The sequence below is a fragment of the Equus caballus genome, chromosome X, assembly GCF_041296265.1.
Source record: "Equus caballus isolate H_3958 breed thoroughbred chromosome X, TB-T2T, whole genome shotgun sequence".
Lineage (NCBI taxonomy): Eukaryota > Metazoa > Chordata > Mammalia > Perissodactyla > Equidae > Equus > Equus caballus.
Genome location: NC_091715.1, coordinates 126998797 through 127022108, shown reverse-complemented (window position 1 = coordinate 127022108; position 23312 = coordinate 126998797). Strand labels below are relative to the sequence as shown.

Genomic DNA, 23312 nt, shown 5'->3' with positions numbered 1-23312 from the left:
AAATTTGACCTCTTCTCAACAGATCCAGTTTCACTGTTTCCATCTGGGCTAAGTGCCTACCTGTCTCAAGATCCTTATGGAGGTAAGGATATATAAGGGTTACAGAAGAGAAGCATTTTTGGTAATATATTGTCTTGATTCACAGAACAAACAAAATGGCTGCAGGTGAAGATTTTCACAGCTTGCGTTAAGTGTTAATTAGAACCAGTTAGAAGCCTTGCCTGTGAGAAATGCTTGTTTAATTTAAATACCTGTGCAGAGAAACTGGTCCTTATCAGTTAAAGCCATGGCTGGCACCCAGCCATCAGGAAACCCCAAAACGCAGCTGTTCCTTTGGACTTTTGACCAAAACAAAGTCACCCCCTCACACCTAGTTAATGTAAGCATAGATTCCTTTTGTGCTTCAGCCCAGTGGAAATTTTCATTCCTCTATTAAGCAAAAACAGTTTCCTGCTACCTATTGTCAGCATCTCTCATTTTTGGCTATTCTATAAACCTGTCCTCCATTCACACACGTAGTTAGGTTGGAAATGTCAAGGGACCACAGTGAGATGTTTACGAAATTCCATAAAAATATGCTTTCACAAAACTGAGGTTTATTGGTATTCCAGAGGAGCTGGTAATGACTTCTTTTCCATCGGAGTCTGCTCCTCGCCCCCTCCCTCTCACCTTGAACTTTTGCTTGAGTCTAGGAATCAATTTTGTCTAATTTCCAAATGTTGCTTGTCAGTAGTTTGGCTGGATTCATTATATATATATACCCAGAATGGAAGGTAGGTTGGTGCATCTTAATGACATAAACACCACCCTTATCCTGACAAGCTTTTTCTCCCTTCCTGCTATTTTGTTTTGTCATTTCTTAGCAGAATCAAGAGATATAATATTTTATTAAAATGAGGGGTTCTCTTAACAGGATATTGACCCTAATGTCTCATTTTATGATAAACTCTACTCATCACAGGTAGGCATTTGTTGGAACTCATATTTTTCATGGTGTTCTAATGAGTCAAAAGTGATCCAGAAAAGACTATCCCTTAGTCACTGACTGTCCAAGTGTGGGGCTGACATGCGTTTCCTACAGCCTCTCTGTGTGAGGTTCTTCCAAGTAGAGGTCAGCTAGCTACTCACTGGGTGTACAAAGCGGTCAGGAAATAGAAGTTTGTGTTTTGTTTTTATTTCTATCAAACTTATACAAGAATGACATTTTAAAAAATGAACTAATTCCATGAGGTCTACTCATAACAACAGTAGTTTCCCCAGCCTACCACCATTCTCCCCTTTCTTGCTCACCATGTTTATCCAGAAGCAACACCATGTGAATTTGCAGTTGTAGAACTAACTTGTGCTGAAAACTGCTCAGAAAAACATGACGGCACTAAAAGGATTTAAGATGGGATCCTTTGGCCACTTGGGCTGTCTGTCTTTCTAAGGAGAGAAGAATTACAGAGGATAAATCCTCACAAAGGGAATCGGGAGAGATGGAGTGACAATTAGGAAATGGTTTGTTACCTGTAAGGGCCTACAGCCCAGGTGTGGAGAGGGGGCTGCGCCTGAGGATGAAGATAAAGCACACGGTTAGGACAGGGGCTGTGGTGTGAAAGGTATCGTGGGTATTGTGTGTTCAGGGGTGTCTCCTGCCCTCTTCCCCCTTCCCACCCCTCCCTGTGCTTCAACATCTCCCCAACTGGATGAGCAATCTAAGGGATATCACAGATCTGAGAGTTTTATTACTATGGCCTGAGAGGTAGCCAGCAAATATGGAAGGAGATATATAGCAAAAGACAAAACTATGACGGTCTGCAAACACCACTTTTCCCTACAGGTTTCGGCTTCAGAATACAGGCTTTCGAAAGAAATGTCCAGCACTGTTGCCACTTGATTTTTTAAACTTTCATGTGTCTTCCCCTTCTACCTTCTGGTTTTCTTTAGTTAATAATGAGTAATACTTAAAGATGATTTTTAATGGGCAACGATATCAGCATAGATAAGACTTTAAATTTTAGTATCCTTGAAGGCAATTTCAGTTTGAGACTCCTCAATCGCTTTAAATACTTCATTTAAATAAGTATTCCATCTATGATCTATTTTTTATTTTTTATTATTATTATTTTGCTGAGGAAGATTCAGCCTGAGCTAACATCTGTGCCAGTCTTCCTCTATTTTGTATGTGAGCCGCCACAGCATGGCCACTGACGAGTGGTGTAGGTCTGCGCCCAGGAACTGAACCCAGGCTACCAAAGCAGAGCATGCCAAACTTAACCACTAGGCTTCATGGCCAGTCTCTGATCTATTTTTTAAACACTTGGGCAAGAAGCTGGTAGCTCCATGCTCTTAACATTATCACCTTTCCTGGTCTGTTATTAAAGTGACAGAGAGACTGATTGCTCTTGGTACGTGAGGAAAGGATGGTAAGTAGTGTTCATCATCTTTTTATCATCTAGAGCTTGAGAAGGATTCTTTTTAGCCCTGAAAAGTTATTGTATTCACCGAGATGCAGAAGGATATTTGGGCTGCACTGTAGGTGTTTTAAATACTGATTTCTTGGTGGTAGTTTCTCAACCTATGATATGATAGTTCAAAGTCTTTGGCATGTAAATATGCTTCATGAGTCTACAGAAGGCCAGAAGGAGACAGGCAAATTAGGCAGTATGGAAAGGAGCACAGGGAAAGTGTGTGAACTGGTAAGTACGCAGCAGGCAGTTCACAATCAGCCCATTTGTAAGGAGACCAACATGTGAGAAGCTTTCACTTCTCAGAATTGGTTTATATATTTGATTTATTTTTTTTCAAATACCTTGAGCTCAATGGAAAATAAGTAGTTTGGAATTGCATTGGATTGTCTGTTCAAATCTGCCTTAACATGGGAAGAGCATCTGAGAATTGTAGAGATGTAAGTGTCCTTGATACAATGCCCGACATACCTGCATGGAAGAAGCAGATACCAATGCCCATTTCGAGTACATGGGAGACTACTGCCCTTTTTTGCAAAGTTGAGAATTTGGTAATGAAGACAGTTCTTTATTTACCATTTTCCCTATGAATTCTGTATTTCTGAGTTGATGTAGGCTTTGCTGCCCCCTGCCCTTTGTGGATTTTTTCTTGGGCCTATGAAAAATGGCTCTGGGGATAAGTGGCCTCTCAACTTTCTCATTTGTTTAGAGAGTTATCTGGGACAGACTTTTGCACGTGAGCTGCCGTTTGAGGGTAGGGTTGTTCCAATATATTCTTCAAGACACTGTTTTCCTGCAGCTTTTCCGTATTCCATATCTTTCTGCTGTACCAATCTGTAGTCGTGGTTGCTGCCTATAATATTTCACTTCCCTCTTGGGATCCCTCAGTGATTTTCAGGAGGGCTCAGCTAAATTTCTAAGTTATAACTCCTTACCTTGGTCAGTTTCTTTTTCTTTCTTATTTTGGGCTAGTTCTGTGTGCTGGGTTTCAGTGCCTTTTTTTCACTGATTTTTCCTCATTTTCCAGCTCAGTCCTTTGTTTTCTTAACATATTCTTGTTTGCGGGGTCTCACTGTAATGACACTTCTGAAACTAATGTGTTTTGCATCTGTCGAGAAGCATCCACTCTTTAACTAAATCCTGTCCCTTTCCCGTGAGCATCCTCAGGCCATCTGAAATCTACTCCAAGCTATAGTTTTCTCTGTCCTTGTCCTGCTTGGCTACACTTTATCGTGTTTCATCTTTGATTTGCCTTTCCTAGTTCCATAAATGTTTCGGTCATGTGCCCTTAGGAAACATGCATTACTATATCCCGAGCTACCTATGGTAACTGTCACTAGAAAGTCATCCAGTAAGTCTGTTAGTATTTTATGCTGATATTACTGGACTTTTCTTTTAATCCATCCATTTTTTGTCTTAATCTTCAAGAGGTAGTTTCCTCATTGCTAATACTGCACACTTTGTGCTTCTTAATCATTTTCTGTCTCTTGACTCCTTCAGTGGGTGGGGATGGGGGTCAACCCACTCTGATTATTAAGTTCTTGTCTCATCGATTCTTAGGTTCTTGGATCCTGGTCATCCTTTGTGATCTTTAACAACTTAAACATCCTTCGTTATATACTACACTCGTGAAGAGAATGTAGACCTGGGTGTATTTCCTTTCCTATTTTTATCTACTCTCCTGGTTTTCAAGATCTCATATTCCCCTATCTGCCATGGCTGATTTCTAAAATCTCATACTTGAAAATTAAGAACTCTTACTTTTAACTTAATCTGTTTTAATTCTTCCACTGCTCATGTACTTTGATTTGGCAGATTACTTAACGTCTCTGAACTTGAGTTTCTGTCAGTACAAAATGGAGATGATAAGATCTGCCCCGGCTTCTTGAAGGGGCCGGGATGAGGGCAGAAGTAAAAAGCACTGTTGAATGCTGGATCCTCAAAAACACTACCAGAATAACTTGTTGCTAAGGCAAAGTTGAGTTTCGCTTTACCGTGGTAAAGAAGAGCACTACTTTGACAGAGTCTTATATCGTATGTCGGGGGGAAAGGCAAAATGATGCTAATTGTGAGGTTTGGGATTTTGATTGAAGGTGGCTGTGTGAGTGGGAGCTTGGTTAGGATGGGGTAAGGATTATGGTACAATAGTCGAGGATTGGTGGACACAACAGGGGCAAGTGTTTGAGACAAGGGCTTTGACTTTAATCCACTTGGCTGAAAGTCTGTTTGCTGCTCATTTGAATATTTTTTCTGGAAGTTTCTGGGATGAACAGCAGAGTTATCTGCAGTAATTTCCTTCATGAGCAAGAATTACCTGGAATAGTAAAGTCATGTTGATGAATACAGTAGATAGTAAAATTATATTTGATAAAACAGCCAAAGAGTAAAATCATGTTAACGTAGGCAGTGAGCCGTGGGAGGGTACATGCTTTTACTTCTCAGTATAGAAGAGCACTTTGTAAATGATAAGTACTATGCAAATGATGGTGGTGTTATTCATAAGGCAAGTGTTTCATTTTTTTTAATTCTTATGCCTTCTTACCTAAATGCAATATTTTTCTGCTTAACATTAGTAGGAAAGGGAATCTTTATTCAAAATGACTAAGCTTCTGAAATGTCATTTAGCTCTCTTCAGTGCCTGGACCCAATCTAGCTTGAAAAAGTCAAGTGTGTAACCACTACATAGTTTTCCTCTGCACTTTTAGAAAGTGACTAATCACGAGAGATGATGATGGGCAAATTCAGTGGGTTTTGGTTTGGGTTAATCCTTCAAAATGAGATAAAATACTTGGGGGCAGATATACTCCATCATGCTGAGGGAAACAAAACTCTTCACCTAGGCCACCAGAGGCAGCCTCCTTCTTTCTTTACGTGAAAATGGAATCTTGGTACCTCTTTCCTTTCTACCTTTCATTCTGGCTTTAATGCTGGCTCACTAGTTAACTCCAGCTACATACTATATGGGCTGTTTTATTTATTTATTTTTATTTTTATTTTTTTAAAGATTTTATTTTTTCCTTTTTCTCCCCAAAGCCTCCCGGTACATAGTTGTGTATTCTTCGTTGTGGGTTCTTCTAGTTGTGGCATGTGGGACGCTGCCTCAGCGTGGTCTGATGAGCAGTGCCATGTCCGCGCCCAGGATTCGAACTAACGAAACACTGGGCCGCCTGCAGCGGAGCGCGCGAACTTAACCACTAGGCCACGGGGCCAGCCCCACTATATGGGCTGTTTTTAAAAACTCATTGGCCACAAACTGGAGGATAGGTTACTTAACCCATAGACTAATGTAGGGAAAATATCATAGGAAGATTATATTTAACACTGGACCAACAGTTTAAATTTGGTTCTCTCAAGATAAATAGTTGCTGCAGAGTCCATTATCTCTAGGCTACATAAACATCAAATCAGTATTATTGATTAATCCTCTTTTAATTTGATAGTCAGGTGTGATTTCCTCCCAGTGGTTCTGATACTATTGTAGAAAATAAATGGATACAGAAGAGAGAGCATTGTCCTTTGGCATGTATTATGACTTGTAGTAACCTAGAGCTTGTGTATTAGTTTATTAATTTTGGAGAGGTCCTGGGTGCTTGGAGTGGAGGAGGAAATGGCTATAGGAAGCTGTTCCCAGTGCTTAGTATTGGTTATTGTTCCAAATGGATGCCTGTATTATCTATCTATCTATCTATATATAAGAAATTACTTCAGAACTTAGCTTAAAGCAAAAAACATTTGTTATTTCAAAGTTTCCAAAGTTTCTGTGGGTGAGAAATATGGGTATCACTTATCCGGATGGTTCTGGCTCAGGGTCTTTCACCAAGCTGTGATCAGGTTGTTCGCTGAAGCCGTGTTGTCTCCAAGGCTCAACTGGAGGCAGATCTGCTTCCAGGCTCACTCAGGTGGGTGTTGGCTGGCCTCAGATCCTCAGTAGCTGTTGGCTGGAGACCTCAGTTTCTTGCCACTTGAGCCTCTCCATAGGGTAGCTCACAAAATGGCAGCTGGTTTCTCTCAGAATGAGTGAGAGCAAGAAAAGATGCCTAAGATGGAAGCCACAGGTTTTTTGGTAACCCAATATAGGAAGTGGCATCCCACCATTTGTGCAATGTTCTCTTTGTTGAAAGCTAGTCAGTAAGTCCAGGCTACTCTCAAGGGGAGGGGATTACACAAGGTTGTGAATACCAGGAAATGGGCATTCCTGGGGACCATCTTTGATCCTGCTTACCACAGTGCCTGACTTAGTCCTGCAGTCACTTCAGGGGCCCAGCAGTCATCAATACTGTCTTCATCGTGAGATCTTGTGAACCTGAGGAGTTAGCCTTTGTATGAGACTGTCACTATTGTGGGAAAGAGGGAAATTCATAGAATCATAAATTCATCCTTTTTTTTTTTTGCTATAAGAACTACAGGTATCGCCAAATGTAATGCTCCCCAGCATCTAGAGCACCAAGAAACCATTTAGTTGCCATGAATTGCACGTTTGAAAAGGTCGTATGAATCAAATAAACTACATCTAATAATAGTAGTAACACTTAATAGTGTTAACTTGATTCCTCATCACATAGAAATCTTTGTCATTGGAAATTATTGATTAGGGCTTCTGATAGCCTATGTTAATGCATTGAGTTGATAAATTCCTGCCATTCTACCTTTCTGTATGGCTCTATTCATATTATTGCACATGTTTATCTTAAACTCTCAGACTTGGGCAATATAAATAATCCTCAACCTAGTCTACCTTGCTTTGGATTTCACAGATAATTCAATAGATTAACACAACTCAAAAAAGGAGGGGTAACATGAGGAAAGACACTCAACTAGTCTTGACTGCCTATTACAACTTAAAAAAAAAAAAAACTCCCTTCCACTATAGGATTTTCTCCTTTTCTCCTCATTTCTCTTTCTCCTGTAGCTGTGGGGGCTGTGGATAAAACAGCTGTGCTTTAAAGGTAACAACTGCTAATTGCACTTCTGTTTAGTGCTGGTGAACTGTCTGACAACCTGTCTGACAGTTTTTCTGATTCCTACTGTCTCTCATAACTCTGGGCCTCTCTTTTGTTCCGTACACATGCCAGATACTTTCTCATCTCAAGGCTTTTGCTCTTGCTATTTCTTCCTCCTGGAGTGCTGGTCTTAGCCATCCCTGGCCTCCTGATATCTGACTATCTATAGTCTCTTTGCAGTGTGGTATTTGACCATCGGAGTACAAACGTGGACTATCATGAAACAGGAGAACTGGAAGGGGCCTCAGAGGCTATAGAGGAATTTTCCTACCTCATTTGGGAGATAAAAAGAAGGAAGAAAATAGGTTTGCTCAGGATTTAAAGAATGCATCATGTACTTGAAATAACCTCAGGATGAGGCCAGACACTAGAGGAAATGTGAGAAAAAACATGGCAAAGAAATGATCCTTTTCCTAAGAACCTTACAGTCTGGTTAGAGAGGCCAAACTAACTTAAATTCACTTACTCTGTATAACAAGTTGAAGGGAAAGAAGCATTGCAATTTAGATAAAAAAAAGTCTTAGAAAATCTTAATGGTAGGGTGCAACTTGTTTTGGCTTTCCAGGGATGCAGCAAAAGTAAGAATCCACAGAGGAGAGGGGAGAGTACTCAAGAGAAAGGTGGGAGGGCACAGATAGACCTGTGATCCTTAAAGCTGAATTGCTGATTGAAATCTGCTGCTGCCACCAGACTTAGGTCTTTCCCAGCAGTGGTGTCACTTGGCCCTTCGTACACATCGGCTTTATTGGATTATCACGTCTGTGACACTACAGCTATTAGTCACACTCAGCCATAGGACCTGACAATATAATGATGTTCTATTTTTACTTTTGTCCTAATAATGTCCCAGAAGTACTGAAATTATGACCAGAAAATTAATTTCTTTGCATTTGGACAAGAAGTAAATGAACAGGGAATAATTCTACATTCAGGCTATGAATCTCCAGAGTTGTGTAGAAACACTTTGTGTTTAGAGTTGGGCTGAATTTCACATTAATCTTTGCACTCCTCCCCAGAGGAGCTGGTGAGAAAAATATCTGATCAGAGCATTTTAATGTTGTTCTAGGCTGTCAAACAGATGCTTGCACATATATGCAGACACAGTTTTAACATTAACTATTTTTCAAGGTCGGAAAAGGAATGGCTGTTTTGTGCCACATACTAGTTGCTTTCCTGAGTATGGAAATGAAACCAGCTGCTTCATTCAAGCTCCTCAGAGAGGTTTTCTTAGAGATCTGTGTGTGTTTGTGTGTGTGTGTGAGTGTGTATGTGCGTTTGATTCATCAGCAGAGTATTTAATGGGCTATTCCAGTGCACACTGGAAATGAAAAAGGTCCAGGGTGCCTAGAGGTTGAGGAGGTGTATTCATGTAAAGAAGAGACATTGCATCTAATGCTGGGAAATGAACACACAGGACCTTAGGAACGTAGTGAGACAACAAGGGCACAGATTGTGATTGAGCTGATGCCGCGGTCTTGTCCCCTGTTTGTATTGTTGCTTGCATTCTTCTGTGCACCTTTCCTCTCTGGAGAACTCAAAACTCACATTTCAAGGAAGTCAGTAGTTAGACAAAAGCAGTAAATTAGCCCCTTTTTCAGATGGAGGAATTGAATACAGTGACCTTAAATGATTTATCCACAGTCACAAGGCCAGAGAGAAGACTGGGTCACAAATCTCTTTCACCATCCTCTGGCCACACCCCTGTTTGATAACTGCGTTCATGTTTAGGAAGAAATGTCACGTAATTAGGTGGTTAATTTTTCATTACTTAGACCAACTGGTGCATACCGCACAGGACGTTCAGCCATTAGAAAGGCTTTGCCATCCTTCTAGAATTCAAAGTTTTATAAGGGTTTCTTATATGCTTGTGTCTAGAGTTAGATTAGGGTTAAGGATGAGGCATTAGGAGTGGGAAGGGGATGGTGATGTAGTGTTCAGAGTTGCATCCCAAAGGAGTTGAGCTTTCCAGGAGCTCCTTAGCATGGCATAAGCATGCTTACAGTTATATAATTCTCATTTCTTTACAAGCATGTAATTAGAAAGTAGAAAGTAGTAAGCACTGTGATTGAGGTCTGGATCTGAGTCTAATGCTTTAAATCAGCACTCAGAGTATTACTATAAGGCACAGACACAAGGGAGTGTCTTTTTTAGGCACTGAAAGGGAGTGTTTCCTATGAAGTTGGAGAAGTCATTGGGCCAGATAGGAAATAAATAGAACCGTTAGATGCCCTTAGAAAAAGTCGATTACTTATTTCTTTAGATCCCACAATGCAGGCTTAGACAATCATCATTCCTTCCTTCCTTAAACCAGCAAACAAGTATTACGTTCTATTATATTAATAGAGTAGATTGGGGGCATTTAATAACTTACTATTTAGCTTATGTATTCAAATGAGCACTAAGAGTGAAGTACAAAGCCAGTGTTAACTCTGTGGATGGACTACCGGCTTGCTTTTTAGAAGTAGTTTCCAATCTCAGCTTTCCCACTACAACCTACAATTAGTTCGAATGTTGTCGTACAATGATTACCATAGTGCTTGCAGTAAAATATCACCCTCTCTTAATTGCCATTTCTTTGACAGTCTTTCCATTTGAATTATTCATCCTCGTTCTGAAGGAATTCTATGCAAATCAACAATGTAATAAATGCTTGTAGTACTTTTCTCAGAAAACTATGTTCCAAATCATTTTATAAAGTGCTGTGAAAACAGTCATTTGAGCAAGTTGGCAGTCTGTGGTTCAGACTGATTTTCTAATTGAGGCCAGTTGGCATTCACAGGCTGTCAAGAACGCTGGGAAAGGGTCTCCTGAAGAGGGTGGGAAGCTAGCCCAGATGACCTGTAAGGCCTCTCCCAGCTCATGAGTATATGATTTGGTGAAAGGCTAAATTGGTGGTAGATCAGATAGAAACCATCTGCAAATGACATTTAAGGGGTTTTGGATTTTCTTCTTAGAGCTGATAAGGACCAAAATTCTTCTTGCCAAAGGGCCAGCTTACCTTCCTGATTGTGGTAACCATTATTCACTGTCACACGATTTGAAATAATAGAGTATTATGTTCAACTCCACGATGTTATCACTTTAAATTGTAATCAACTTTTCTTTACATGCCATTTGCAGAATGCTCTGGCATACCTGACCCTTGTGTTACTGAAGGGCAAAAGTAGACAAGGACTTCACAGAGGGCCTGTAGACGTGAATGTAGATATTTGAAAGGGCTGCGTGGAGAGCTCAAGGAGCTGTGATAGGGTGCCTGTTTGTGGGCAGCGCTCTTCCCCATCCAGTGCACGTGTGTGCGTGCATGCGCATACACAGCAGGGTAAGCATATGGCAGCCTATGCCATCTTTAAGACCAAGAGTTCTATTTGTAGGGATGCATTTTATTTGTTCTAAAGCAGTGGTTCTTAACATTTATTTGGTCACAGATCAACTTGATAATCTGTTGACATTGTACACCATCTTCTCAGAAAAACAGGCTTTTACACATATCCATGGGCTTTTACAGTTTTTTCAGGGTTCAAGGACTACCTCAGGAGTTCAACATATTTCCCAGGCTAAATTCCTGTTAATGTAATCTAAGCAGTTATTTCTTTCTTTGGTCATAGGACATTTGATTGCCTACCATGTACTCTGGGCCCTGTGCTGTGTATATCTAGTGGCACTTGTCTACTAACCAGCCACACGACCTTGGGGCCATCCCTTTACCTTCTCATATCTAAGTTTCCTATAATATCAAATTAGAATGTTCTAATGGGGTGATCCCTAAAGTCCCTTATAGTGCTTTCTTTACTTAGCTTTGTTCTAGGCACAGGAAGGAATGCACAGTTTAAGCATCCAATAAGGTAGGGCAATGACCAGAACCAGGCAAAAGCAAGAAACAAAGCAAAGAAAGGCTCCTATTAGGTCATGTGTAGCCCAGACACTTAGGCAAAGAATCTGTGTCTCACTCATGTGAAGGTACTATAGCGTCAAATCTGCCTCTATATGTGGCACTTGATATTAGAATAATAATTAATTCTCATGTCATTAATCCCTTTTGGGCTATTGCATGATTGTTTTACTGTATTGTTGGGTTGCTTTAATTTTAAGATTTTATTTTTCCTTTTTCTCCCCAAAGTCCCCCGGTACATAGTTGCATATTTTTAGTTGTGGGTCCTTCTAGTTGTGGCGTGTGGGATGCCGCCCCAGCATGGCCTGATGAACGGTGCCATGTCCGCACCCAGGATCTGAACCAGCGAAACCCTGGGCTGCTGCGGCGGAGTGCATGAATTTAATCACTCGGCCACGGGGCCGGTCCCTGTTGGGTTGCTTTTTAAACTTGTTTTAATTGAATCCTTTTCAACCAAGTATTTACCGGGTCAAGTTACTATTTTTGGACTGTGGGAGGTCGGGGAGATGGTACCCTGTGTGAGGAAGCTATGAGTGGAGTGTCACACAAACCCTTTCAAGTAAATTATATTTAAAATATTTACGTTATTATAGGCTCTACCGAAAACATTTTAAAAGCTCTTAGTAAACTTGCCCCTAGGCTACTTGTGTCTGTATTTATTGACCCTTCAAATACTCATTTTCTCATGTCGGGATGTGTGTTTGTTTTAGTTTTTATCCAATATGATTTAATTTTATACCCAAGTTTTGTATAACTGAGGCTTCAAGCTTGTATTAGGATGTCCAAATAAGTTCATTAATTCTGGGAGATTTTCTCCTAGCAAGTAGAAATTCATCAACGTTGAATAATGACATATTAAACCTATTAAATTGAAAATATCTTTATACTCACCCTGAAGCTTAAATATGTCAGCCAATAATAATCAAATGCCACCAAAACACTCACAATTTTGTGAGAAGAGAAAATTAGCTGGTTTTAATGTGTCTGGAAGATAAATCAGACCATCAACATTCTATCATTCATATGAGAAATTTATATAACTCAGATTAAACACATCAGATCAACTGGAAAATTAGAGTAATTAAATTTATAGGGGAAAGAATTTTATTAGAAGAGCAGCAAAGACACTTGACAGACCACGAGTACTGCCAAGACCAGAGCCAAAGACTCGTGAGAAAGTGCAGGCCCACTAGGCTCTAGGGTGTGATGAATGAATAGCTTCCCTGGAGCCCTGAGGAGTAAAGAGGGTGAACCCAAGGTATCCAGATTCATAACAAGTTGTTGGCTAGGCCTAGAATATGCCAGCACGCTGGAGAAGAGGACAGATACCATGAAGGTTGAACTTCTTCCTTTTTATTTACATTAAAAACATTTTGGAGTAAAAAATAGAAATACTGTAAAACATGCAAATGGGTTGTGATGAAGATCAAGAGCCTTCTCTCCCATGTTTCTCCACCTCCCCTCCCTAACATCTGTTTTTAGTTCTTCTGGCCATTCCTCTATGTATATATACTGTTTTAATAGACATTACAGTTATGCGTCGCTTAATGACAGGAGTATGTTCTGAGAAATGCGTTGTTAGGTGATTTTGTCCTTGTATGAACATCATAGAGTGTACTTACATAAACCTAGATTGTATCGCCTACTACATACCTAGGCTAGATGGTACTCATCTTATGGACCACAATCATATATTCGTTCAGTTGAAGCGTCGTTATGCAGCGCATGACTATATTTAAAATTGTATCTTAGGAGGTTGTCTATTGTCTCCTGCTCTAATAGGTCATTTACTCCACCTTCATCTTTTCTCTTGTCTCTTTCCCCAAACTTTATATCACTATTACTTTTTCTGCTGGTTACCACTGCAACTTCAGCCACTGCTATTCAACATCCATCTCTTGTTTCATCAGGGCTCTATACTTGACAAGGACATTTTTTTGCACTTCTGTCCTTTCCTTTGTTTCTTTCTCTTTTACATTCTGCACTCTGTGAAACATACCTTTGCTTTTACATTATCAAGGTTGTTAAAAGCACTCTTTCGTTTTTATAATCGCCTTATTTTGCTGGAGTAAATCATTAAGCTCCTAAGAAAGGTGTGTGTAAGGCATAGTTTCTGAACTATTATTTGAAAATATCTTTATTCAGACCTTACACTTGATTGATACTTGGTATAGAGTTCTAGGTTCAAAACCTTTGGCCAAGAATTGGTTATTTTCTTTTTTCTATTTTCATTCTTCTATCTTCTGGACTTTTCTTGGTGAGATAGATAATTGGATCTCCTGGACCAATCCTCTGTAACATTTATATGTCTTCTTGCATCTGTCTCTTTGACCTTTTGCTCTATGTTCTGGGAACTCGTTCTCAATATTGTGAAACTCATGATTCATTGGACACCTTTTTCTAGGCGACAATGCGCTCTCTCCCCCCATTTCCTGGGCTTTTCCTAGTTTCCATTCTTGACAGGCCCTCTTAAGCTTCTCCCTCATAATTGACTCCAGCTATGGTGATAGTAGACACAGGCATGATTATTTCTAATCTTCAGATGTGTTCTCTAATAAACAAAATAATTCTCCTTTCTTCGCTGTCCTCCTCCTTAATTTCTCATGAAAACAGACCTTCTTCTCTTGCAATGTCACTATGTGACGTAAGGCACCAATATAGACTTCCCTATTTGTCAGAACATTATGAAGGTTGCCTTTCACAATGCCTTGCCTGGGCTTTGAATAGAATTTATTTTGTGAACTTCTTCCACAGCTGATTTCTACATTCTTTCTTCTTGTATCTGAGTAAAAAAACTAGTATAAGGCCATGCATTAAATAAGTCATTTAAAATCATCTCAAGTAATAAATGGAGGAAGAGGGGCGGTTCCTTGTGTGGGAGTCTCCATAGCCAGAAAATTATAAATTTAAAAATCAACATCAAGCATTCTATTCTTATGAGTTGTTAATTAACTCCTCCTTAATTGGAAAAATGCTCCCAAAATACTGCCTTGATAATCCAAATAGTTTTTGCTTTAATATATATCAAGTCACTTAATTTAAGCTCTGCACTTAACTTTATTCCTTGAAATGTATAGCATCCCTTCTGTCACAAAAATTCTTGAGAATTTTGCTGTAATAATGTTATGTTTTGCGCTAAATGGAAACTTTCCAGATGATGGGCTCATCCAGCCTCCCACTTGCTGCAAGATTCCTGGCATGCTTGGCTCTATCCATTTCTCCTGCCTCGTAATCAACCAAGTCCTTCTACTTGAACAGAGAATCTGTATTGTCAGTAAGCACAGGCAATGGGTAAATGAACGAAGGTTCTTTTTCAACACTTATACTAATCTGGAGATGCCTAAAGCAAGATTGTGAGATAAGGGTGAGACTTCTGCTCTTAAAGTTTGATCTTAGAATTTGAAGCTAGAAGGCACTGTTTGTTTCCTGTATCTTCTTTCCCTTTCATTTTCGCTTAAGCTGCTCTTATTAGGGCAAAAGTTTCACATGCCATTCTTTCCTTCATAGCCTGCGAAAGCATATACAGATTGTCATTTTGGAAGAGACAGTTGGGGGCGTGTCTTTCATTCTTAGAAGTGACTGAGGGAAATAAGACCCTGAACATGCATTGCTGTTCACTCTGCCTCGCTGGAGCATTCATGACAGACTCTCAGAGAATATGGTTCTCTGTATCTGGATTGAAGAAGCAAAGAGGGCATTCCAGAGGACAGTAACTCAGGACTTGAGAAACCATTAACTCCAGTCAATTCAAAAATTGTCTCTATAGTCTCTTTTTAACATGTGTCAAGGTTATTAATAGAGCAAACTTTTTGTTATGCTTAATATTTAGAATAAACAATAATTATCTATTTTTACTGTATTCTGAAGGTGGTTATTAAACCATCCTAGCGTTGTTAAAATCAACTTAACTTGTATAAGGTTTGGGCATAGTTTGCCTTTAAGGTTACCCCAGTACATTTATTAGTGAATTTTTTACATGAATTGATGCAACTTTTAAGACATCATTTTTATTCTAACTGTAAGTGTTGTGATAATCTACATAATATTTTTAAGCGCTCAGCGCAACTGTAAGAAGAAAGATATTTACAGTCCAAGAAGAAAAAGTAAATTATTAGGTCATTGGCATTGGGAAGATAACATTTATGTAAAATGTTCGTATTGTGGTGAATAATATTTTTTTAATTGTCCCATCAAGGCAAGACCAATATTTGGACTGTTGTGCAATTTCTGTGCTCTTACCCTAATATGCTAACCAAAATGCATCTCACCAGAGCAGCTCGACAGAGTATTAGGAATGATTAGAACTTCCATGTATCACACTGTGTCCTGCCACAGAAGAGTGCTTCAAGCTCTTAGAGAAATGCTTGCACCAATCCCAGAACCTCTCATACACTCAATCTCTGTTTCACTGCAGTATTGAATTCCATTTTGATTAATTCCCCTTTCTGTCATTCAGCCTTCAACATCTTGGACTTGGGAAAAGCAGAGTCACAGAGAAGGAATTGGCGATGGCCTGTTGTCATTCTTTTGTGCTCTTACACTAAGCTGTTGGACAGGATGCATTTCAACAGGGCAGAATGATAGAGTACTAGGAATTATTAGGACTCCCGTACTTCCAAAGACTTCTTTTTTGTATCTTACATCTTGGATCATTCTTTGCTTTTTAACAATCTCTTGGAAGTTGTTGTCAGTGCTTTTACAGAAGAGGAGTTGTGGAAGGCAGGCAAGCAGATGTGCCATATGTTTCTATTGAGAGAAGTCCTTAGCTAGGTCCTGGACCTACTGGTGGAGCAGTCTTGGCTTTTGTGGCTTGGTGGCACTCAAAAGATTGGCAGTCCCGGAGTTTTGCTTTAGGGGGAGAGAAGTTACAGGAACTAATATAGTTGGCTATTTTTCGACTGCACCTGGCCTGGTAATCACAGGGAGCCTCCAAATTTATGATGCCTGGATTATTACGTTTTTTATTGTCAACTTTGTTCCCAGATTTTGGTTCTATGGATAGTGGCACCCAAAACAATAATAATTAGTGTTTGTTGAGTGTTTAGTACGTGCCAGCCAAAGTGTGAATAGCATTAAATTCTAACAGCTACCTGGTGAGGCGAGCACTATTTCTCACTGTATAAATATGAGATAAAGATACTCAGCCTTAAAGCAGTTCAGTGCTTGCTCACCCAGTGGAGCTTGAATTCAAACCCAGGCAATTGGACTCTAGAGCAGATGCTCTTAACTGCTAGGCGTCTCATGGTGTCTCCTCCCACAGTGCAGTGCTTGAGAGAAACTCAACTTTGTAAGTCTGAGGAGCTTCTGAGTTTTTTAGTCTTATATTGCTAGCTGACCTACCCTGCAAGAAGTATTAAAAGAAGTTCTTCAGGAGAGTGAAAATGATTTGAGCGGAAAATTAGATGTAGACAAAAAAGGAAGAGTATTGGAGAAGATAATTATTATTAATTTCTTTAATAGGTAACTGTTCAAATAACAGTAACAGAGTATTGCGTGATTATAGCATCTAGGTAAGTGAAACTTGACAGCAATATTGTGAAGGCTGGGAGCTTGGGATTTTTAATATACCTCTGTTATAGGTGCCAGCACTACTCGTGAAGCAGTATGGTGTTATTAGAAGGTGAAATTGGATTAGTTGTAAATATATATTGTAGACTCTGGGGAAATCACTAAATTTTCTAGTAAAGTACTGTTGGTATGCTAAGAGAAGAGATAAAATGGAATCATATAAAATGAGCAATTCAAACCAGAGAAGGCAGAAATAGAGGGAAAGAAGAAAAGAATAAGAGCAGGGAATAATATGGTTACTAATATAGTAGATTTTAACCCATCTATATCAGCCATCGCTTTAAATGTAAATGGTCTAAATACATCAGTTAAAAAGCAGACTTGAATTCAGAATGGATAAAAAAGTAGGACCCAACTATGTGTGGTCTATGAGAAACCCATTTTAAATACAGGCCTTCAGATCCTAAGTAAAGGGATGGAGAAAGATGCTAACACAAAACAAAAGAAAGCTGGAGGAGCTGTATTGTTTTTAGACAAAGTAGACTTCAGAACAAGGAAAATTATCAGGGATAAGAGGGAGCATTACATAATGATAAAAAGGAATCAATTCTCCAAGAAGACATAACAATGCTTAATGCACTTGCACCTAACAACAGTTTGTCAAAATATGTAAGGCTAAAGCTGATAAAACTTCAAAGAGAAATAGACAAACCCACTATTATAGTTAGTGGCTTCAGTGCCCCTTTTCCATTAATTGATAGATCAAGCAGGCAGAAAATCAGTAAGGGTATGGTTGACCTGAAAAACACCATCCATCAATTTGATCTAATTGACATTTATAGATTACTCCATCCAGCAACAGCAGAGGACATATAGTCAAACTCGCATGGAACAATCACCAACACAGATCACGTTCTGGGGCATAGAAAACACCTAAACAAATTTAAAAGAATAGAAGTCATGTAAAGTGTATCCTTGGTCCACAATAAGATTAAACTAAAACTCAATAACAGAAAAATAGCTAGAAAGTCCCAAAATATTTATAGATTAATCTACACATTTCTAAATAACACATGGAGCAAAGGAGAAGTCTCAAGGGAAATTAAAAAAAATATTTTGACCTAAACAAAAAGGGACAAAGGGAAACACAACTTAAAAAATTTGAAGGTATGCGGTAAAAGCAGTGCTTGAAGGAAAATTTATAGCATTAAATGCATATATTAGAAAAGAAGAAAGATTTAAAATCAATTAATCTAAGTTTAAACCTTATAAGAGAGAAGAATAATTTGAGCATAAGGCAAACATAAGAAATAGAGACAATAGGGGCCAGCCCGGTGGCACAGTGGTTAAGTGCATACATTCCGCTTTGGCGGCCCGGGGTTCACTGGTTCGGATTCCTGGTGCAGACATGGCACCGCTTGGCAAGCCATGCTGTGGTAGGCATCCCACATATAAAGTAGAGGAACATGGGCACGATGTTAGCTCAGGGCTGATCGTCCTCAAAAAAAAAAAAAAAAAAGAAAGAAGAAGAAAGAAAGAGAGACAATAAAAATTAGAGGAGAAATCAGTGAAATTAAAAACAGGAAAATGATAGAGAAAATCAAGGAAACCCCAAATCTGGTTCTTTTTAAGGAGCAATAATTTGATAAACCTCTATCTAGGGTAATGAAGATAAAAAAGAGAAGACACAAGTTAGTAATATCAGAAATGAAAGAGGAATATCACTATTGATCCAATGGGCACTAATTGCAAAACTTTCTAAAATAAGGAAGTCTATTTAGGGGCCGGCCCAGTGGCACGCTGGTTGAGTGTGCGCGTTCCACTTTGGCGGCCTCTGGTTCACTGGTTCAGATCCCAGGTGTGGACATGGCACTGCTTGTCAAGCCATGCTGTGGCAGGAGTCCAACATATAAAGTAGAGGAAGATGGGCACGGATGTTAGCTCAGGGCCAGCCTTCCTCAGCAAAAAGAGGAGGATTGGCAGCGGATGTTAGCTCAGGGCTAATCTTCCTCAAAAAAAAAAAAGAAAAGAAAGTCTATTTAAAATAAAAATTTGAAAAATGAGTAATGATTAGGTGTTCACTGAAGGATATGGACTTCTATGCAGGTGATGGAGGGCATGCAAAGACAGCTCCCAAAAGGTCTTGTTGAGTTTAGGGATCAGTTTCCAGTCTGCTATGGCTGCAATGGATAGTGGGACAAAAAAGATACTAGAGAGCATGGCTTAGCCAGGCCTGTGAATGCATTTGGGGGCCATATTTAATTGTTGTACACTAATCTCCGGAACTTTGTTGAATTAATATGGGTGTTCACAAGAATTGAGGCAAAATTTCTCAAGGTTGAGACCTGACTTGCCTTTTATTTTCCCTTAAGGGAAATGGGCCTTGGTGGTCAGCAAAAGGCAGAAAGATTGAATATAATGATAGCAATCATAATAGCAGCTCATAATAACACTGCATATCTATTATTTTTTAAACTACCTTAAGCCAGGGTCCTCTCAGCACATCCCAGGTGCAAAAACTAAAATGACTTTGGAATGGCTTTTTAAATTTACATTAAGAATGACTCACCTGGGGCAAACTGTATGGTCATCCGCAATTTCACATGCTGCATTCTTGTCCCAAATCTCTGCCTCTGAGTCCCTGGGCTGCTAGTCCAGCACCTGACAAAGAGCAATCCTGTAATTGCCTCTTCCTAGGAATCACTAGCTCTCTGTTTCCAGAAAATAAATTCATATTGGTTAGAAATGAGTGAGGGTGAGGAATGTCAAGAGGTTCAGACAGAAGGGGAAAAGGCCCAAACCTATTGCTACCACACCTTCCCTCTTGGCAGGAAGGATTGTGGGAGAAGAGAGGTAGAAAATGGGAGTGTCAGATACTTGGGAAGGAGAGCCCTAGTGTCCATACTTTGGCAGCACCTGAACTCTACTGCCAAGATTCATTCTACTCATAGTCTTTTAAAATTTGCCACCAAAAACTACTGAGTACTAACTCGTTTCTGTTCTGCATGGACAGTATCCTTAATAGAAGCTGCGAGACCCTGATTACAACTGTCGACGAAAATAATCCATAACCAATCTATAAATGAAAATTTGGGTGAGTTTATTCCAAGCTAAAATGTGAGGACCATGGCCGGGAGCCTTTCTTCCCGAAGGAAGAAAGGGCATCAAAGAAGTGGGGTGTACAGAGTGGTTATATACCCCCAAAGAGGATGTTTCACATATGATTGAAATGCCCCTTTTACAATAGTTGCGAGACTGCTCTGTCGGCACAGAGATTGATGGGCACAGCAGGTAGATCTGCTGTCTCGGTGGACACAGCAGGGTGGCAGGTCTGCTGTCTCGAGCTGGGTGGTCACAGGTGAGCTGGGTGGTCAAAGGTGAGCACAGCAATCAGTTCCTAGCCTAAGGAAAGATGCTTATCCTTAAGGAAATGCCAATGTCAGGGGAAGTTGCACCTTTATCTTAAGGGCATTTGTTCTTGCCAGAGTAAATGTTTAAAGCAGGTATACGATGCGTGCTCAACAGCCATATAAGGCCCTTTTGGAAAAACAGAGTCAGGCCGAATAAGGTTTACAGCAAATGGGTTCCTCATATAGTCCAATATATCCTATTGCTTGCCATTTCTATTTGTCACAACGCTTTCTTTGATTACATCCTGTGGACTGTTCCCAGGTGGAGAGAACAGGTCTCACTGGAACAGAATAATCATGCTCACAGCCCCAAACCTCTGCTATGGACTGAATTATGCCCCCCCCAAATTCATATGTTGAAGCCTTAACCCTATGTTGGTGACTGTATTAGGAGATAGGGCTTTTGGGAGGTAATTAAGTTTAAATAAAGTCATAAAAGTGGGGTCCTAATCAGATAGGATTGGTAGCCTTATAAGAAGAGAGAGAGCGATCTCTCCACACGCATGCACTGAGGAAAGGCAATGTGAGAACACAGGGAGAATGCGACTGTCTGCCAGCCGGGAAGAGAGGTCTCACCAGAAGCCGAGCCATGCATTGGAACTGTGAGAAAATAAATTTCTGGGGTTTTGTTTCTTTCTTTCTTTTTATTTTGGTCTCTGGCTTTTTCAGGTTTTTTCGTTTTTTTCAAAAATTATTTATTGAGGTCATATTGGCTTACAACACTGTGTAAATTTCAGGTGTATATCACTATATTTCAGTTCTGTGTAGGCTGCATCATGTTCACCACCAACAGGCCAGTTTTTATCCGTCACCATGCATACGTGCCCCTTCACCCCTTTCGCCCTCTCCCGCTCTCTTCCCCTATGGTAACCGCTAATCTGTTCTCCTTATCTATGTGTTTGTTTATCTTCCACATATGAGTGAAATCATATAGTACTTGTCTTTCTCTGTCTGACTTATTTCACTTAGCATAATACCCTCAAGGTTCATCCATGTTGTTGCAAACAGCCCAATTCTTTCTTTTTTGTGGCTGAGTAGTATTCTGTTGTATATATACCACATCTTTATCCATTCATCTTTTGATAGGCACTTGGGTTGCTTCCATGTCTTGGCTATTGTGAATAATGCTGCAATGAACATAGGAGTGCATATATCTTTTTAAATTATTGATTTCATGTTCTTTGGATAAATACCCAGTTGTTGAATAGCTGGATCATATGGTATTTCTATTTTTAATTTTTTGAGAAATCTCCATATTGTTTTCTAGATTTCTGTTTTTTTAGCCACCCAGTCTACGGCAGCCTGAGCCTACTAAGACATCTTCCATCTCCTTTCTCTAGCTATGGAGGATCAGTGGGGGCAATAGCTAGAGTATTGCCTACATGTAAAACACAGAGAAATTCCCTGTGTGGAAGTTTGGCATTTACAATTGTTTAAAGGGCAGTTTGGCTTGTCTCTTTGTGTTTTAATAGCAGAAAGGCATTTCACATAATAATTCAACTCCGTGGCTGACTCTAATCTAGGTCTGTGGGTGGGGGTTTGCATTCTTTGCTTGTGATTTACATCGTCTGACACCTAATGTAATGACTTCCACTGCAAGGGCCATTGCTGCATCTCTGCAGCTCCAATCTGTCACTGGCAACGTTCTGAGAGCTGGGGTACCCCCCCATTCAATCAAGAAACTAGTGCTGTGTGTAATTAATTACATCCTTTTTCCCCAACCCCAACAACTGCTACACATCACTTCTCTTAAAAACTTAGTGAAAGCAATATTTTTCCCATACCTCCCCCCCCCCCCACTTTTTCAGTAAATGCAAACTTGGCTGTGCAATCAATCATTGAAACTTTAGGCTTTTTTTTTTTTCATTTCAAGTATTCGTGAGCATGTCTCTGTTGAAAATTTCAAATGCATTCTTTTAAGGTTGTCATTAGTACCTTAGAACCCTAACTAGCTACTGTACTTCAGGACGATCTTTGAAGCTGGAGTCTTAGCCATCAGTATGTAACAGCGGCCATCTCTGTGACTGTCTTCTAGGACTATAACAGATGTTTTAGCTGATAAATAACACCTGTAATTTTATTGTCAACACTGCAGTTCAATGACAGTGCCTAAGAACCAGTTATTCTGTGGGCTAGGTTGATTGGGCTAATAGAATGTGGGACTAGCATTTCGAGGGTAGGGTTTGATATGATTATTTAGGTTGCATCATTAAGCATTATTATACCAAATAATTTATCCAAGTGATGGTCTTCAATTTTCAAGTCACTCAGATTTTGAGTGACTGATAAATTAAGAGAATGAGGTTCATTAGGGGCAGTGAGAAGAAAAAAGTACATCGGAAGCTTGGAAAAGAACAGAATCTTAAAACCAGCTAAGCCCATAATGCATTCCAGTGAATTGTTAAGATGCTATTATTATGTTAAGAAGTTCTCTGCTTTCCTATAAAGGTCTCTGAGAGTATTTTCTGTTGACCATTAAGACAGCAAAGCAAACCAGACAGCAGTTGTGACTTGAATGCTCAGTGCTGTAAAACTATTATGTGAATCCATTTCAGTTTAGGTTTGGAAGATGATGGTGCCTCAGTGCTGTTTGCATCATTAAAACTCAGGAGGGAAAATGTAAAGTGAGTGAAAAAGCAGAAGGTGGAAAAAATTAATTGGAGCTGTGAGACCAATGCCACTCCCACTCGGTCAGCCCCATCTGTAGTTAAAGAATTAAATGCTGTCTAGAGGACTCTGACTGAATCACTTCTTTCGAATTTCTGGAAAGCCGTTAACCTCTTGCCCCCGTGTAGGAAGCATAGGCCCTGGAATGGACTCTTAACTTTGTGCACTAGAAAATAGAAATCAGCATAAGGCAGAAGTGGAGTTTATCCAGGAGAATTTAGTTACTGAAATAACGAATATCCTCATTCCTCTGGCTCTCTCTTCCAACCTAACATGGCTTATTGTATTTTGGACCTTTGTGCTGCTGCTCATCCCTGGAATGTGCCCACTCCTTTTACTTACTGGTAGACTGGAAGGGAACAGACTGCACTTAGGTAGGTACCTAGGC

At 39.8% G+C, this 23312-nt stretch overlaps 1 protein-coding gene across 2 annotated transcripts in view; it reads left to right on the top strand.

Moving 5' to 3' along the window:
• Positions 1-23312, top strand: part of USP26 (ubiquitin specific peptidase 26) — a 53220-nt gene that overhangs the window by 7775 nt on the left and 22133 nt on the right. For both annotated transcript variants that reach the window (XM_070256653.1, XM_023633212.2), the window contains one exon: positions 23-82. The gene's annotated coding sequence lies outside the window, so the exon portion shown is untranslated. The remainder of the gene's footprint in view (positions 1-22; positions 83-23312) is intronic.